The sequence below is a fragment of the Archocentrus centrarchus genome, chromosome 5 (genome assembly GCF_007364275.1).
Source record: "Archocentrus centrarchus isolate MPI-CPG fArcCen1 chromosome 5, fArcCen1, whole genome shotgun sequence".
NCBI lineage: Eukaryota > Metazoa > Chordata > Actinopteri > Cichliformes > Cichlidae > Archocentrus > Archocentrus centrarchus.
In genome coordinates, this window is record NC_044350.1 from 33,068,115 (window position 1) to 33,088,434 (window position 20,320).

Consider the following 20,320-nt stretch of genomic DNA (forward strand, 5'->3'; position numbering starts at 1 on the left):
GCACCAGGCAAGGCTCCACACGACACACCCACAGACAAACATACAGGCGGAACAAGAACACAAAAGCAAAGAAAATACAACCAAAAAACCAAAGCCCCCCCCTCCAGGGGATCATAACAGTAAGAGATTTGTTGTGTTGTTGATGCTTATAAAACATTGTCAGTCTGTGGCACAATCAGAGATCTTCTTACTTTGTATTGCATGGTTAATTCATTTTCCTTTTCCTTATTTTACAAACATAAGGAATCAGTGAGTCACAGAAAGGCTAGAGAGGATAAAAGGAGAAGCTAAATGATTCAGAAAATCCAGCTCTTGGCTGCCAGTGACTCTGTGGACTGAAACAGGGTTCCTTTGTTATTATGTCCAGATTAAGTGATGACCCTCAAGGCAAGATTAAACATCCCGCAGCATTTTTTGTGTGTGTGTGTGTGTGTGTGTGTGTGTGTGTGTGTGTGTGTGTGTGTGTGTGTGTGTGTGTGTGTGTGTGTGTGTGTGTGTGTGTGTGTCAGTCTCTATGGTCAGTCAATACATCACCTGATACTGACTGAAATATTTTAGTCTAAGTATGACTGATGAAGACAAAGTTTTGTTGACATTGTCCCCAGAAGAGAACCCTGTTCATTTCTAGTGCAGTATTTCTTCCAGTAAGCTGGGAACACAATTACAACATTCACACAACAGTAAATAGAACAAAAATGTGGCTCAACACAGACGATTTTTCTATGAATAGTTTAAAATCCTGGATTAGAATCCATATACACTATTTGCAGCTTTAACCACTGTGCTATAGTGGGTTGACCATTTCCCTTCTGCCTGTGAGGCCTTGAGGAAAGCCCAATGAATATTTAAACATCTAATATAACTTACACTTGCTTACTCACATACTCACTCACGCACACAAATGATAGGGTACACCGATACTGACTTAGGTCACTACACTAACAAGAACCTGGATATAGTGATTAATTTATAATGCATGCGTGTGTGTCTGTGTTCAAGCATGTGTGTGTCTATTTGTGTGTGTGGGCAGGTGACAGTTAAGGTCACTGCACAGGATTTGATATATGCAGTCTGCTGAAAAATGACAAAAGTAATTGTCTGGTAATACCCACAGAGTGTACGCGTGCACACACACACACACACAAAATCAAGCCTTCACACAGTCATCTTTTCTACAAAAAGTCCTCCCTGTACAGGACTGAAAGTTAGATAACTACAGACACACAGTGGTCTGTGAACACGAGGCTGCACTGTAGGTGACCAAAACTGAGCAAAAAAATAAACACAGTCAACAAGTTCAACAAAATGCAGGAGGTTCCAACACCCATCTCATTTTATTTGATCATAGTATGATGATATAATGAATATTATGTGGAAATAAATACACACACAAAAATAAATACAAAGAGTAAATTACAAACATCACTCTGCACAAGTAATATAGTTACCTATTCAGATTATGTAATGTGTTTTAAAAGGCTCGTAAGAAGAAGAAGAAGAAGAAACAGCCTTTATTGTCCCACAGAGGGGAAATTTGGGTGTAACAGCAGCCGCAGTTATTATAAATATAAGTAAAAATATAATAATTCACACTATTAAGAAAAGAATATAAATATATATAAAATCAACAAACAAGATTAACCTTAATGGTAGAACAACGTAAAGAACAAAAAAATGCAAAAAAAACTAACCATTTTTAATTTTTCATCATTTATTTAATTGTTTTTGTTTGAAAATTACACTCCTACACACACACACACACACACACACACACACACACACACACTTGGTAATGAGAGCTAGAAGGTAAACTATTTCTTCATTGTCCTCTATGCTTGGCTGCAAATAGGATAAACACAGACTTAACCACAATCCTCAGAGGATCCTGATGACCTTTACTAACTACTGATCTGTGTGTCTGTGTGTGTGTGTGTGTGTGTGTGTGTGTGTGTGTGTGTGTGTGTGTGTGTGTGTTCTGTGTGACCAGCTAAGACTGTCAACAAAACAACATACTGTCATGGTCCCCAGGTCCTGGACCCAGGCGTTTTGAGATTTCGGTGAGTTCATGGTTATTCATATTCAAGCTCTGTATTATTTCTAGCTTTCTGTTAATGGTGTTACTTTGTATTTCCTTGTTCTTATGAGTTTTGGTTATCCGCGCTTTAGCTCTTAGTTTAGCTTTAGATGACATTAGGTTTGTTAGTTCCCTTTTGCGTTCCCATCCTTCAGTCTCGTCTCTGCGTTTGTCTGTTTGTCTTTTTGTTTTTTGTGTCAACATAATCTTGTCTCCCCGTTCAGGTGTGTCTCTCTTCCTGTTTCATTTTGGTTATTGCTGTTCTCTTTGGTATAAGTTTAACCTCTTCTTGAGTCATTGTTAGTTATCCCCAGCAGTGTGCCCACCTCTTACCCCCCAAATAAGAAAACTGAACAGTAACTATAACATGTTACGGTTACATAGGAAATATAAGTCTTGAATAAGATAATGTACATGCAGTGGCTTAAAATAAATCCTTAAAAAAAATAGCTTTTTTAAAAGATATGATTACTCTAAGACCTAGCTACTAAAGCTAGCAGTTATGCTAATGGTGTTTACCATTGTTTCCAAGTGCAGACAGAAGCAGTTTGGACAGTGTCATCATCATTGTGGTGGGATCATCATTCAGGCCACATGACAGCTTCACATGACAGCTTAAATTGTCAGGATATTTTATAGCTAGCTTTAAATAATATTTACTCTATAATATATGAAAAAAAGGTAAAGTTAACATCTGCAGAAATTCCCCAGTTCTCCCTTTTTTCTAAAATTGCAGAACCTTCTACATCTACCTTGTTAGCTTATGATGAATTTACTGTAACTGCATACCGATGTGAAAGCGACAGGTACAGGCATAAATATGACTGTTGTGGAGATTAAGTTTTCTTTTAGACTGAAGACAACAACAAAAATGAGTACACTACTTTAAGCCATCTGACAAGTCCAGGAATACAAACATGTATTTTTAACATCTTTGCCATTTGTAGTAAGTGATGAGGACTTTTGGGTGGGGCAGGACAACCACAGCAGAGTAACGGTTTCTGTGTGTTTGTGTGTGTCCACCCTGCCAACCTTGAGCTGAGGAATGACTCCATAATCATTGGTCTGCTCTGCGCCCATCTACCCTGCAAGCATTAGTTATTATGTGCTCACACATGAGAACCATAAGTCAGAAATTCACATTAGTAATTACAAATACACACACACACACACACACACACACACACACACACACACACACACACACACACACACACACACACACACACACACACACACACACACACACACATTTTTAGTTCCCTGCCCTCTACAACAATCCATAATATGCAGAGACACACATACCTCTATTTTGCTCTCACCACATGCACCAACTAATCATAATTCAGACACTGACACACGCCCACACACACAGTCACTACATCCAATATATTAATACTGTAATAGTTCAGCTGTAATGTGTCAGTCAACTATGCCCAGATGACCCTTTTATGCTAAGTGTATGCATGTGTGCATGTATACGTGTGTGTGTGTTGGGGGGGCTGTGGTGGTACTTGACCCTGTCATGATGCAGTGCTAAAAGTTAAACTGATTAGGCAGTGATTGATTAGGTCTCTCCTGATCAATTTGAACCTAGTGATAGATGAGTCAACAACCTAATACCTCAGTGGTCAACTGGCTGTTACTGTATGCAGTATATGCTGTAAATCACCTGTATCTAGTGACTGGGGAAATGTCCCACTTCCATTTAAGGAATATGCACAAACGTTCATACATAAGCGGAATGCTGAGCAGATTGGGATTCATGTAATGATTCCGGGTTGGACTACCCCCTCTGGACAGCAAGGAATATCTAACGAGTACCTGTCAGCTAATCAGAGCCGTGTATGACAGGCAGTCGCTCAATCAGATAAATTTATGACAGCTTATTTAAACCAGACACCCACTCATGCCCTGTGGCTGTGTATCTTGTGCGTGTGTAAAAGAGAGAGAGAACGAGAAGCCGTTAGAGAGTGTGTGTGTGTGTGTGTGTGTATTGGGGTCATTAATAGTTTTGATATGTTATGTGTATATTTACTCCCCACCAAACACATATAGCAGACACTTAGACTTGAATGGGATATTTGGCTACAGGATATTTTTTTCATTGAACCTTTTGGACTCAAAAACACCTCTACTGGGTAGGATTGCCTTATTTTGGCTGTATGATACCTAATTAGCATTTAGTTATTAACACATGGCTAAACACGTTGTCAGAGTATGCAATTATTAATATTTTTGTCAATATAAGCAGCAGCATGCAATCAAAGTGTCCATAACCCCATGTCCTCTGTATGTTTTCACTCCCTAATGGATTAAAAAAAAAATCATTTAAATTCGGTGTAAAACTGCAGAAGCTTTCCGGGGAAAACGATGGAAAGAGAAGAGAAACAGGGAGTGTCAGGCTAATAGTGACAGTGACTGGTATCATTTTTAATTTTTATGGATCATTCATATGAAGAGCTTAATGAATGTCCCAGTGTTGTCAACATCCATTTGCTATAATTACTTCTCCAATGCACTCAAAATGAGTATTTTTAATGACCGATTTTAATGACTTCTGTAATTAACACGGGCAGGTGTGTTTCTGAAGGAATAGAGTAATTTTACTCAAATGATGCTTATTTGAATTTTTTTCTTCTCCTTCTCCACTTGCCTTTGTTTCGTCCTCTCTTTTATTAACTTTAAATCGCATCCCCCCCCCCCACCCTCCTCTGCCACTCCTTCTCTTTCTTGCAACATGTCTTGCAGGCTTCTCATAATTCTGTCTGTCGATCTGTCAACCAGTCAGACTTTTGTGTGACAATGAATTGTCCAGTGAGACTAGTTGGTGACAGCTTCCACCACAGCGCAGTGCCATACCAAACAGGCAGGGTGACTGCAAGGCATTTGTGGGACTGTGTGTGTGTGTGTGTCTATGACTGAGAACGGCTGTGCATCAACTGCGGGTGAGCGTGTGAATATTTGTATGACAATGCCTGTTTTGTGTTTGCACGTATAAATAGCAAATGTGAGATTAACAGGATGCTGCGTTGTTTTGCAGAGTAGCAGTGTTTGCATTCACGCAAAAAGAAAATATTGTATAACTGCCAGTGTGTATTATGTCAAATAGTGTGTCCATTAGTGTACATTCCCCCATATAACAAAATGGGTCACAGGCTGAGCTTGCTCAGGTATTTTCTCATATGACAGCAATACTGGCATGTTTTAATGAGCCTGGCTCCAGAGAGGCACTAAATCTGGATCTTGCACTGGTAACCTCAAAGTGATAATCCTTTTTTTTTTTTCCTGTCTTTCTTTCACTTTCGGGGGGCAGGAGTGTGTGTTTCTGCCTTCCACGTGTGCTGCTAAGTGCTCATTACTGTTTTGCTCTGGTTTCATTGCACTACATTTACCAGAAACCATCTGTCAATCACAGATTGTAGATAGTGCAGTTATCCCTGGATTTCTACCACTTTACTTTGAATAACAGCTCTGCCACGACATTTGCTATATTTATTGTAGACAACATAGAAGATAATATTCTGAGGCACAATAATCCACTATGTTTCCTTTAAAGAATTAATTTATGCAGGATGAGAACCTCTGTGTCCCTCTCTGGAAAGTCAGAAGGAAGGAAGTGCTGAAGCAGGACCTAGAACCAGGAGTAGGCACCAGTGACAGCGGACGTGGTAAGTCAGGAAGAAGCATGAAATTGAAGAGCTCGGTTGGAGGTGGGTTTGCAAAACAGCTTGCAGAGGCAGCAGCCACCACCGTATGCAGCCTGAAGTAAATAGCATAGCACATATGAGATTTGGGAATAGGATGAGCACCTAGATTAGCTCATCTGCCTGGACTGCAAGCTGAGCTCGACTCCGTGGTGCGCCAAAACATTATACTCAATAAAGTTTTACACTTTACTTGAGCAGCCACCTACAGTAGGTGTATTACAACTGCCAAAATATATTTGTAAAGTAAAGTAAAGTAAAATTTTATTTATATAGCACTTTTCTAGATAAAATCACAAAGTGCTTTACAGCATTTAAAAGAAAACAATAATACACAATAAAACACACACAAACCACTAGTTAAAAGCAAGCCTGTACAAATGAGTCTTGCTAAAATGACTCATTTTATCATCTAAAATGGTGAGTCATTTTAGCTTTTTTTTTCAGCCTTCTGAGACAATAATGACGTCTGGATCAGTATTTCCTGCATTTATTTTGAAAGGTCAGTCACTGCTAACTAGCTAACTCAACCCTTCCTGGCTGTCTCTCAAGAGTCTCTGCACTCAACTCCAGCTTCTTGGACAGCAGTTCTATAATGTAGAACTATAATCTATAGATCTGCTGTAAGATGGAACACCAATATGGGTGTTAATCTTTTCAGAGCAATGGCCTGTTTGGCCAAAATGACAAACTTTATTGTCAGAAGGCTCTTTGCAGACACTGATGTGCTCTCCAACTTGTTGACTGTGTAGACTTCTCTGTGCGGACACCACACTACGCTGCACCAACTACACACATGTCCTCCAAGCAGTCATGAAGAAATGGATATAACAACAACTACTTGACCGTGGTGAGTGCAGCTGTCTGTGTGTGGGCCCACAAGAGAACATAATCCTGGCTTAACCAGCGCCTATAGCAAGCGGAAGAGTGGTGGCTGCTGAGCGGAACAAGGACAAGTGGAACCATGCAGTCATACTGTTGGAGGTGGAGTAAATGATAGATTAGTCATATGATTACTGGGAAGATCTCCATTTGGATGTCATATTTTCCTTTTATTTATCTGTCTATTATTTTTACAGCATTTAACTTGATACATTTATTTGAACACCTGTCATTAAAACAAGAAAACACAAATATTTTAGAAATCTGTCAACAACTACTTTAACCAAAAAAATTATATTGTTATTAATTAGACAGAGAAGTAAGAAATTATTCAAATATAATATTCCACCATTGAAGCTCATGTTTCTGTTCAGGGACACAAGGAAATAACTGTAATTTGACATCTTGATAAAAATAATAATAACATGCTTTGCTTTTTTTTTTCTCCATTGAAAACAGTGAAATTTGAAAATTCATGGATAACAACAATAAATATAGTTTAGCATTAAAAACATTTAGGTTAAATAGTTTTATCATACTGGTTGATTAACCATTACAGAAACATTCAATAAATTTTATTTATATAGCACCAAATCACAACAAGGTGCTTTATATTGTAGGTAAAGACCCTACAGTAATTACAGTGAAAACCCAACAGTCAAAACGACCCCCTATGAGCAGCACTTGGTGACAGTGGGAAGGAAAAACTCCCTTTAAACAGGAAGAAACCTCCAGCAGAACCAGGCTCAGGGAGGGGGGGGGGGGGGGGGGGGGGGGGTCATCTGCTGAGACCGGTTGGGGCTGAGGGGAGAGAGACAGGACAAAAGACATGCTGTGGAAGAGAGACAGAGATTAATAATAACTAATGATTAAATACAGAGTGGGGTATAAACAGGGTAAAAAGAGGTGAATGAAAAGAAACACTCAGTGCACCATGGGAACCCCCCAGCAACCTAGGCCTATTGCAGCATAACTAAGGGAGGGTTCAGGGTCACCTGATCCAGCCCTAACTATAAGCTCTATGATAAAGAAAAGTTTTAAGCCTAAAAATAGAGAGATAGAAACATAAAAAATGATTTTGGTCATTACCAATGCTGTTAACTTACACTGGATGATGGGCTAACATCTGTAAATTTTAAACAAATGCAGAAAAGTCTGAGCTTACTTTAAGATGCTCCTGATGTTTCCAGCTTCAGATTGTAGAGAAAAGAGGGATGAGCTTCACGGCACGGGTTTTTGTGCTGTTAATGCCATAGCATGTTACTGCAGTTAGTGAGTCAGCAGGCGCACTGTGCACACTATCTGCTTCGGCTCTGTAACTTTGCGTGGTCTGCCACTTTATGGCTGAGTAGCTATAAACACTTCCACTTTGCAATAATACCATTTATAATTGATCATTGGGATATCTAGGAGGGGTGAAATGCCCACAGCCGACTTGCTGCAACAACGCGATCCTATTACACTGCGGCGCTTGAATTCAGCGAGCCCTTTAGAATGACCCATTCTTTCACAAATGCTTGTAAAGGCAGACTGCATGGTGCTAGGTGCTTGATTTTATACACCTGTGGCAATGGGACTGAAAACTCCTGAATTCAAAGATTAAGACTTTTATCATTTCATCATAATCACCTTCGTGCAAACATGGTCACTCTTAAAATAAAATAAACAAATAAAAGTTTCCTTCTTCCCTACTGATATACTTCTGGGGAGTCGGAATCAACGCTGACAGGAAAACATTATTCTGGCTTTATGGATGCATTATCATTGTGTACGCAGAGTAAATCTACATTCATCACACTTTGTGATATCTGCACCTGATTCATGCAGTGGAAATAGGTTCTCAAAATGTGAAATGAATGAACTGTTGTGGAATTAAAAGATAACACATTCAGCACATTAAGCATTAGAAAGGCATAAACTGATCGGCACAGAACTGAGAAGATCTTTTCTTAAAATGTTCCATTCATTTTGAATGTGACAAAGAAGAATAACCATCTCCAGCTTATCTTTTCTTATTTCCAAATCACAGAAAACCCACACCATGAAAGGCATCACTTTCATCCAGCAAAACACACTCATCATTATTGTTTTCATACAGTAGGAGAATTAAAAAGACATAAATCGTTAATATGATTCTTTGAGGTTTACTAGTCTTTGGTTTTAACATGCAGCTAAGTCCAGAAATATTTTTTCTTTTTATGTCATTACAAGCAGTTTGCAGTTCTCCCCGTGCTTGTGTGGGTTGTCCCTCGGTACTCTGCCTTCCTCCCACAGTTCAAAGACGTGTGTGACTTTGGTTAAATTGGTGATTCTACATTGTCCATAGGTGTGAGTGGGAGCGTGAATGGTTGTCTATCTCTCTGTGTCAACCCTGTGACAGGCTGGCAACCTGTCCAAGGTGTGCCCCATCTGCCGCCCTGTGACAGCTGGGATAGGCTCCAGCTCCCCTGCAACCTTGAATTGGATAAGCATAATTAAATGGATGGATGTGATATTACAACAAATTTGAAATGAAACCCTTATAATGCAATACACACTCTTTGCTTTAATTCTGGGGGCTGAACTCTTAAAAAAGTGATTCCAGACCCAACTGTCAGTTTGTTGAGCTCTTACAGGGCATAACCTGAACAGTTTGGCAGTGAATGTCTATTTCATAACTAACAAATTAATAAATCACATAGAGGTTTCTGACCTCTTGGTGGTGCTTTTTGAATTGAACATTAACCAAAATTGGACTCCTCACTCCTTCCTTCCTGAGCTTATCCCAGCTGACACAGGGCGAGAAGCAGGGTGCACCCTGTACAGGTCGCCAGTCTGTTGCAGGGCCAACACAGAGAGACAGACAACCATTCACACCTATGGGCAATTTAGAATGACTAATTTACCTAACCCCACTAACTGCACGTCTTTGGATTGTGGGAGGAAACCCACGCAGAGATGGGGAGAACTCCACACAGTAAGAGGTCTGGGCCAAGGTGGAGTCGAACCCAGACCTTCTAGACGTCATTCTAGCTGTGAGACAGCAGTGCTAACCCACAATAAAAATATATAATACAAAAACAAAGCACAACATGCATACTGCAACTGGTTCATAAAAGAAGTTAAGCAATGTCACAGCTGTAGTGTAAGTTTGTAGTGATTTAGTTAGAATTGTGAGTTCACACAGTTTTGCACTTGATGGACTGATTAAATGCATTTATTGCTCCTGGGATCAAACTCTCTCTTCTCCTCAGTCAGTGGATGAACGGCTCTGCAGCGTTTGCTGGACGGCAGAAGTTCACACAGACTGTGGCACGGGTCTGCAGTGTCCTTGCGACTTGATGGCTTTCCTGAGGCAGTGTGTGCTGTAAATGTCCTCCAGGGCAGTGATCTTCTGCAATCTTGACACAACCCACTGTAGAGCTTTCTGATTAGCTGCTGTGCAGCTGAGATACCAAACACAAACACAGTGTATTAAAATGCTCTCTGTGGTGCAGAAGTAGTAGGTCAGCAGCACCTGTTGGGGAGGCCAGCTTTTTTTCAGCGTTCTTAGGAAAAACAGCCATTGCTGTGCCGTCTTCACCGATGCCATTGTGTTTGCTGCTCAGAAAAAAAACTGACCAGTTTCTGTGTACCACCATCAACTAAGGAGTTAGAAAAATGCTTATATATGAAGGCTCAAAATCCATTCCTTTTTCTCATAATAAGGAAAATGATGACACAATAGCTTTAACCTTGTTATGCCAAGTGTATCATATTTGATACATGAGTTTTTGAGACCTCAATATCATCATTTTCTTTTCCTTATATATATATATACAGTATACCTCTCAATCATCTGATGAACCTGTCAATCTCCGGTACAACAAAAGGAGACTAACCAGGACGGAAGTCTGAAAAGACTTAAGAATACAGGCAGAAAAGAAGGAATGAAATGTGAGGAAGTTAGAGGAAGGCTGGTAAGCTCTTTCCCCCCCCCTCCTTGCTCCCTCTTTTTCCATCGCTCCATCGAGGGAACATGGCAAGCTGTCCCCATGTAAGTAGCATTAGGAAGCAGATAACTTGCTGCAATCTGTCACTCTTCTCATTACTGTCTACCTCCAGCGCTCTGAGAGGGAGTGGGCTGCAGGAAGGCAAGAAGGGGAAGACTGAAAAGGCACAAAAAGAAGAAGAAGAAAGAAGTGAATGAAAGGATGTGTGAACAGAAAGGGGAAGAGGAGAGGATGAGAAAACCTGAGAAAAGAGAAAGCAAAAGGAGAAATGGAGCTGAAATAAGGAGAGAAGGAGAAAAGGTTAACTTCATAATATTTAAAGATTTATAATCTCTAATTTTTCCTCACTATTTCTTAAAGTTTTTGTCTTTGTGTTCTTATTTGGTCCTACATCTCTGACTTAATCGTACTCCTTTTCTTTTCCCATTTCTTAATTTCACCTACCCATATATGTCCTTCCTCTGCCTCTCACCACTTCCACTTTGGCATCACTTGCCAACATGTTTTTTCACTGCCCCCTCTCCACTTTTCTTCCCTATTAGACTTCTAATCCCTCTCTCTTTCCTCCTTTCACCCAACCTTCTCCTCCATCCACTCCAGTCAAAACCAGTTTGTGTGTATTCCAACAGGAAGTACTGGACTGACTTTGGTGTATTCCCTTATCAGTCTGAGCCGTAGCTGAGTGTGTGCCATCCAGCCGCTCTGTGCTGGCTTTCAACACTCAGCAGATGCCAGCGGAGAAAAGTTATAGGTTGGTGTAACAATGCTGGCCCCTATTGGCAACAGTAAATACAGCAACCTGTATGCACTCATGAGGAGGTGAAAAGGAAATCAAGTGTACATAAAAATGCTGTGATGTGTTTCAAGTTCGTAGCTGAGAAGGTCAAGGGTGGATATTTTAAACCTGAGGCACTATAATGATGATTTTTCTTTCCTTTGAGAGGATAATTGAATTTTTTAGGAATCTGGTCTTATTGTCATAAATGCCATTTTTGTTGTTTTAACTTGTTATCAAAACTATTATAAAAGATGTCAAACAACAGCCAGTTCAGGCAGCTTAACTTTCCTGTTCATCTTGTAAAGGATCCATCCATCCATTCTCTTCTGCTTTTTCTATTCAGGGTCGCGGGGGGTGGGGTGGGGCTGCTGGAGCCTATCCCAGCTGTCACAGGGCGAGAGGCAGGGTACACCCTGTACAGGTTGCCAGTCTGTCGCAGGGCCAACACAGAGAGACAGACAACCATTCACACTCACATTCACACCTATGGGCAATTTAGAGTGACCAATTAACCTAACCCCAGTAACTGCATGTCTTTGGACTGTGGGAGGAAACCCACACAGACACGGGGAGAACAGGCAACCTGTCATGGTCCTGGGTCGGTGGCCCAGTGTTTTGTGTTCCTGTTGTATAGTTCTGTGTTATTGTGGTTTCTGTCTCCCTGTGCTATTGTTTATCTGCAGGTGTTTAGTACAATGTTAGGTTTCTTCCTGTTTTATTTTGGTAGGTCTTTGGTCTGTGTGCTTTGGGTTTAGTTTTGTTTCCTGTGTTTCCCTCCCAGCTGTTTCCCATTTGTCCATTACCTCCTGTGTATATAAGTCTTTTGTTTTCTATGCCTGTTGTTGTGTCATTGGTTGTTGTCCACTGTCCTTCATGTATGTCTATTTGTGTTAGGTTAAGTTGAGTGAAGTCTAGTCAGTTTCGCGTCTCTTCCCCCGTCAGGTGTATTTTGGGGAGAGCTCATGTTTATTTCTGTATTATTTTCATATGATTGGTGTAAATAAATGTGTCTGTAAATTACACCTGTCCTGGAATTCTGCATTTTGGGGTCCTCCTTCCTGCCTGCTGTGACACAAACTCCACAGGGCCAAGGTGGATTCAAACGCAGACCTTCTAGCTGTGAGGCAGCAGTGCTAAGCCACCATGCCGTCAATCTTATAAAGGATTTGGTGTTTTATTTTCTGTTTTGCGTGTTTATTTATTGTTTTCTACCCACTGTTTATTGTTCATATGATCATCTCTTCCCAGAATCATTGTTGGCTTCCTCCTAAAAGAATAAAAAGATAGTTGACGAATTGTGATTTATTTATTTGCTTAAGGACATTTCAACAAGTAATACGTCACTACTTAAATATGAATTTTCAAAAGGAATGTACAGTCAAAGTCATAGAAGGGCATTATTTTCAACCCCCAGCATATAAATGCATGTGGAAAGAGCCACAACATTTAATTCAGCAAACTATTGAACCATGGCATCACAGTAAATAAATAAATAAATAAGGTTAGAAAGGTATTTTTTTCCTTGCAAGTTATACCTCTACTTGCCTCGTTAACAGTCCAATCCAAATTACAAACATAATCATTGCCTTGGGCTTATTTCACCTGAACACTGAGAAAAATGTCATCCTAATTAACATTATGCCCATAGTTAACCAAGGATGACAATAAGTATACACTTAACTACATTACATCTTTCCTGCAATAATGAGCATTTATGTCCTCACCACACATAATTGTCAACAGTTGGGAACCCGGTTTTTGTGCATGCATTGCCACAGCACCACTACTGGCACAGACACTCTATGGCCACTTAATTAAGTACTTAAATCACCTGTTCAGCTGCTTGTTAATGGCAATGTCTAATTAGCCAATTACTTGGCAGCAACTCGATGTAGATATGGTTGAGATGACCTACTGAAGTTCAAACTAAGCATCAGAATGGGGAAGAAAGGTGATTAAGGTGAGTTCAAATGTGGCATGGTTGATGGTGCCAGATGGGCTGGTCTGAGTATTTCAGAAACTGCTGATCTTCTGAGACTTTCCCGCACAACCATCTCTAGAGAATAGTGAGAAAAAAAGAGAAGTGAGCAGCAGTTCTCTGGTGAAAATGCCTTGTTGATGCCAGAGGGTCAGAGAAGAATGACCAAACTGCTTCAAGCTAATATAAGGCAGCAGGCACTCAAATAACCACTCTTTGCAACCAAGGTATGCAGAAGAGCATCTCAACAACACCTCAAACCTTGAAGCAGATGGGCAGCAGCAGCAGAAGACCACACCAGGTGCTTCTTCTGTCAGCTAAGAACAGGAAGCTGAGGCTACAGCTTAATCAGACTCAGCAAGGTCTGCATGGTCTGATGAGTCTCAGTTTCTGCTGCAGCATTTGTATAACAGGGTCAGAGTTTAGTATAGACAACATGAAAGCATGAATTCATCCTGCTTTGTATTAACAGTTCTTGCTGCTGGTGGTCGTGGTGTAATGGTGTGGGGGATATTTTCTTGGCACACCTCAGGTTCCTTAGTAGTAATGTAATTAATAGTTTAAATGCCACAGCCTACCTGAGTGTTATTCCCAACCATGTAATGCTCTCATTTTCTGATGGCTCCTTCCAGCAGAATAATGTAACATGTCAAACTAAAATCATCTCAAACTGGTTTCTTTAACATGACAATTAGTACATTGTACTGTAATAGCCTCCACAGACACTAGGTTGCAATCCAGTAGAGCACCTTTGGGATTTGGTGGAAAGGGAGGCGACAAATCTACAGGAAATGTGTGACGTTACCATGTCAGTATGCACCAAAATCCATAAGGCACAACTTTTGCCTTCAGAACTTTAAGGCAGTTTTTCTTGTTGTTGTTTTGTTTGTTTGGTTCCAGACCAGCTTATATATTCAGCATAAGCTGCTATGGTGATCTAACCTTTCTGACTCTGAAAACTTTGACCTTAACCTTTGACCCTAACCCTGTAAAGCATGAACCATGAAATAATTGTCAGAAAATATTTTTTTCTTTTTTAATGTCAAAAGTTTGGACACACTCACCCATGTATCCAAACTTTTGACTGTAATTTTTTATTATTATTGTTTGATATCTTAAAAATATTTACTTCAGTCCAGCAGCCCAACAGTTACTTGAGCCAGATTTTAGGTATTTTGCATATGTAGATCCAAGACACAGTAAATACAAAGTGGCACACCTACTGATGTCATAAATCACACGTTCCAATATACTGTGTTAAATATTCCGATATAATAATCCACATTAAAAAAAAAACGTATCCATTTACAGATGTACTGTAATGCATCGTCAGTACAGGTTTTTGTGTGAAATATAACTTCATCAAAATATGGAGAAAAATTAGACACAATAAGCTGAAACAAAACAACACAGAGAGGATGAGATTGAAGAGGCAGAGGGGATTATTACAAGTTACTCCTACAAGAGTTTCTTCTTAAATTATTTCACACTTTGAAAAAAAACAACAACAAAAACACAAAACCACCACCACCACCTCACAAACATCAGTACAGACACAGAAGGAAAAACAGGCAGCGTTCAGCCTGAGGTGTAAGTTTCTAGTCATGAAAAGAACAGAAAACCCAGAATTAAAGATCAAAATCCAGAGCAAGGCAGCGCAAGATTAGACTTCTGATTACTTCGGTGACCCCCACCTACACCCCCTGTTCCCTACTTTGATAACCCCACCCCCTCCACCTACTTCTCCCCTTGTCTCTTTGGTTTTCATTGTTGTGAAGCCCTTACACATCAGTTCCAACTGGGTCAGATATGAACGAGAGGAAGGGGGGAAGAATAGAGAAGTAGTATCTTTCTTTCAGCAACTCTTGTTGCCTTTGTGTCGTGCCAGCTTGCACATGTCAGCTGTCATTTCTCATCTGACACAGAAGCTTGATGTACTGTATCATATTACCACTCATAAATAGAACACAACCAGAACTGATAAGAAGGTAACAATCAGTTGTGTGTGTGTGTGTAGCTGTCTCTCTGCATGTGTTTACACTCTATTTTCATGAATCAAATTGAGGAGAGAAAGAAAGTTGGAATGTGCCTTTACTGCCAGCGGAGATTTGGCATTCTTGTTATCATAGGTGATTAGAAGTGAAGACGTGTCAGCAGCGACTGTGTGTGACAGTTGTAGCCAAGTACATCTGTTAGTGTCTATGATCTTTTTCTTATTCTATTGCACACCCCGCACTGTTGTAATCCTAAACAGGAGAGAAATGTTGCTTCCAGCGGCTTTCAGCAGCTGCAGTGTATTTACTGCCCATTGCTGCTGCTGGAACCTTACATTTTAATTAGAATCACCATTAGCACAGATCATGCTTATTTTGTTTGACCCCCCTTTGCAAACAGCAGTGCATACCACATTTGAAAGTAAGTGACATGTTGTCCCTGTAATTGAAAATAAAAGCAAAAACAGCAAAAGCTGAAACACAGCAGCAGAAGAAAGAAGAAAATTGTTACCATTAGGCTGAGAACCAACAGTGCACACATATTCATGCGAGATGGACTAAATAACAAACACACAGAGAGGGAAGAATGGAATAAAATACAGAAGGAAATACATTTAACAAATGAAGGGGAAGCAATAAAGAAACAGGAGAATAATCGAAATTGCCTGCAAAAAATAAAGGGAGTAAAAAACAAGGAGAGGTAATGGAAACTATGGAGTAATGACCGAAGAAAAGGACAAAATTGGAAAAATCACAAATGGATGAAAGAGGAGATAAAGATTAAATATTAAAGGAAAAGAAAGAGCAAATCAGAAGTAAGAAAGACAGGACATAAAAATGAAATATTTTGGCCTGTTAATAGCAACAGATGTAGACTTAAGAAACCACCAGATTTATAAATCTTCCCACTGGAGGCACGAATGTGTGTATCAAACACAGATCATTTGTCCCTTTCGATGCAGCGCTTGTTTTCTGTGTGGAGGTGACAGTTGTGTCTCTGTGTCCCGTAACAGACTGCTGACCTGCCGGGGGGGGTGCACCCTGCCTTTCACCTTATGATGCCTTATGTGGGGTTGCCAGATAAAATCCAGTGGATTACAAAATTCATTAGGAAAAAGGGAAAACATGAAAAAAAGCAAGATCCATTGAGCTGATAATAAAGAAGAAGAATATTAATTGTAAGAAAACAAGAAGAAGAAGATGTGAAGGAAATGTAGGAAAAAGTGAATTTCATCTGTGAGCTCATCCAAAAAAAATCAAGGGGTAGGCCTCACCATCAAATATTAACAGTCATATTTAATATTTAATGATGGAAATCAAAAAGGCTTCACACACACACACACACACACACACACACACACACACACACACACACACACACACACACACACGCACTCTCTCAGACCCATGCACTCTCTTCCAGTGCATGTGCTCAGTTCCACAATTTCAAGGTTACAGACATAATTCTTCCTTACAGCTGAATTTTTTTTGAAGACATCAGAAAAAAAATTATTCAAATGATTCAGGTCATATTATTAAAACCTGGCGAGCAGAGCTGCGCTCAGGTGGTTGAGCTTCAACTGTAAATCACACCCAACAATGTTTATGCTGCCAAAGACGGCAGGATCAGTCTAAACTTCCGGTTTTCAGCGATTCCAGCCTTGCTTTTATAATCTGCTACTGTTACAGTCCTTTTAAAAATTATTCATGTATTATTATTATTATTATTATTTGATTTACATATCACTGCTACTGAGTTACACCAGCCTGTAATTTAACTCGGAGAAAAAAAGCATTGCTGGAATCTGATCTGGTGTCACTGCCTGCCATCTTAGCTGTGTGTGTATGCACAAACTCATTAAGCAGGCTTTCGGGATGTGAAGAGTACCTACGCTCAGGAGAGTTGTCATCTGCAAAGATTCCATCCTCACCAGAAATTGGTGCCTAATCTCATCAGAAAGCTGATGGCAGAAGCATATCGCAGAGCTGCATACAGAGCTGGAAAGAGTGGGAAATGTAAGGAGGAGGGTATATGAAATGGAGATTAAAAAATTACACCTTGCAATAAACAGCTTTTACACCTTTTCCCACAAATCTGCATTCTCTCCAAAATGATTAAAATTTGGAGACTGCTGCCATGGGAAAACAAAGGCACAACTGGCATATAATGAGGAGACTTTTTTTTGAGTGAACAAAATAGTACTGTGATTAGAAAAAAAAAGTTTTGATTTTGTTTCGAATGTCCAAACCTTTAGCACACATGCAGCTGCTTTTTTCAGCAGTGAAATGTGATTTATGTTATAATCCCTAGGAATTCAATTATGGGCAGCACTTTGAGCAAAAATAATTTGTCCCTGTGTGAAGAAGCAGACTTACTTTGAATTTGGATTATGTACCCACGCACAAGAAAAACAGGGAGAAGCAGCACATTGAATGATGTGATGTCGAAGTTTGTAGGCTAAATGTAGTGTTGCAGGCTTGGAGGACATTGCCGGGCAAATTCTGAAACCACAACTTCCTGTGAGGTGCTGTTTATATACCGCACACCGGGCGCCCCACGGGTTTTAGACTTCTACTTAAATAACAGCATGATTCCCCCATTGGTCAATACATAACAGGGACATAAAAATGAGTCATATAATAGAGTGGATACATGAAGGAGACACTGACATACCATAAAGTTTCCAAACCTGACCCTGAAGGTGTGCTGTGGTTTCTGCACCAAGATGTTAGCAACAGATCCTTTAAGTCCTGTAAGTTGTGAGGTGGGGCCTCCAAGGATCGGACTTGTTTGTCCACCACATCCCACAGATGGGAATTTGGAGACCAAATTAACACCTCAAGCTCACTCAGACCATTCCTGGGTGCATTATCCTGCTGAAAGAGGCCACAGTGATCAGGGAATACCGTTTCCATGAAAGGGTGTATATGGTCTGCAACAGTGCTTAGATAGGTGGTACGTATCAAAGTAACATCCACATGGATGGCAGGAACCAAGGTTTCCTAGCAGAACATTGCCCAAAGCATCACACTGCCTCCACCAGCTTGCCTTCTTCCCATAGTGCATCCTGGTGCCAGGTGTTCCCCAGCTAAGCGATGCACAGGCACCCGGCCATCCACGTGATGTAAAAGTTAATGTGTCACGGGTTCACCGCTGTTCCTTCCTTGGACCACTTTTATAGATACTGACCACTGCAGACCAGGAACACCACACAAAAGCTGCAGTCTTGAAGCTGCTCTGACTCAGTCTCATCTAACCATCACAACGTGGTGCTTGTCAAACTCGCTCAAATCCTTACACTTCCCCATTTTTCCTGCTTCTAACACATCAACACTGAGGACAAAAAGTTCACTTGCCCCCTAATATATCCCATGCCATGATGAAGAGATGATCAGTGTTAACCACCTGTGGCCATAATGTTATGCTCGATTGTTGTATAGTTTGTTTTTTTTTATTGTCAGGCTTTAACTTTTATCTGCAGCTGTTAACAGCTTTCAGACGTGTCCCTGAGCCTTTGCACTGATTTCTATTAGATGTCTGTTATCAGTGCAGACATTTAGTAAAGCAGCCCAAAGGGTCACATTCATTGTTTTCCAACCTTGTCCCTGGTGCAGCGATTTCTCCAGAATCTTTGAAAAGTTAATGATTTTAACTACTGATGTTGAAATCTCCACAAACAAACGCACAATGCTTTTTACTTTGTTAATAACTGTGTGGGCAAACAGTCCAATAAAAATCACACTTCTCTGATGCCCACGTTCCAACCTTTTTGTGACGTGTTACTAGCATCAAATTTGCGTATATTCTTTATAAAAATTTCAATTTTAGCATTTTATTTGTCTCTTTGCTATTTTTCTTATTTTGACATAAGCTTTAAAATGATTTCCCAAACATTCTGTTTTTATTTACATCTTTTCAGAGCTCCAGCAGGGCTGTATTATAGCAGTGTTTAAAGAGAGACACAAGTTCAAATGTTTACAGAGAAAACAGAGAAAAATATGGATACAAAGAATATCAGAGATGAAGCTCCCTTCCTTGCACTCCTGCCATCTTTACTCATTCACCTTTGCCTTACTCTTTGCTAATCTTACTTTTCTTTCTCAGCTCTGAAACGAGATGCTTTCTATGACTTTTTCTTTCCCTCTATAATCCTTTATTTCTTCTTTTGCTCTTTTTTGCTTTCTTTTTGGAGTGTGTTTTTCCTCTTATTTGACTTATGTTCCTGCTTTTGTTGATAACAGGTACTGATATATTCACAGAGATATATTCTTCAGCCTTCCTGCACTGCCTTTTCTTGCCATTTCTTCTCTAGCCTGCTATTCTCTTCCTCCCTTTTCTTTAAACTTTTCCCCTCTTCTCTCAGCCCATCATCTCCCACTGACTCTCCTTTTTCATTCCCTTCCTGATTTTGTTTAGTTCCAATTCTCCCTTCCTTTTTTCCTCCCACATCCTCCCATTTTCTCTTATCCCAATCCATCCCTTTTCCTCCAGAGATTTTCTGCCACAGGAGACGACAGGAGCTAATCCCAAAAAGCGAGAGAGAAGCAGCAGGCCTCCTCCTCAAAACAGGCACACACCCACAAACCTCACAGCATCTCTTTTTTCTTCCTGTTTTATTACTTCTTTCTCATTAAATATACAAATAACAAAATGCTCAGAAATAGAAATATACAGCACATGCTCCTTTAAATGCTTTAAAGTTTTGAAAAGCTGTTTTAGTGTAGACCCATGTTTTTGACAGAGCCACTCCTCGAGAGCATCACAATGAGATGAATGGTCGGCAGAGGAACCTCAAGCCAAGAGCTATAATGGGTATTTTAATAAACAGATAAATGATAAAAAACAGTAAATGGACTAGCTCTTATATAGCGCTTTTCTACTCAGTATGAGCACTCAAAGTGCTTACACAACCTGTTTACATTCACCCATGCACTC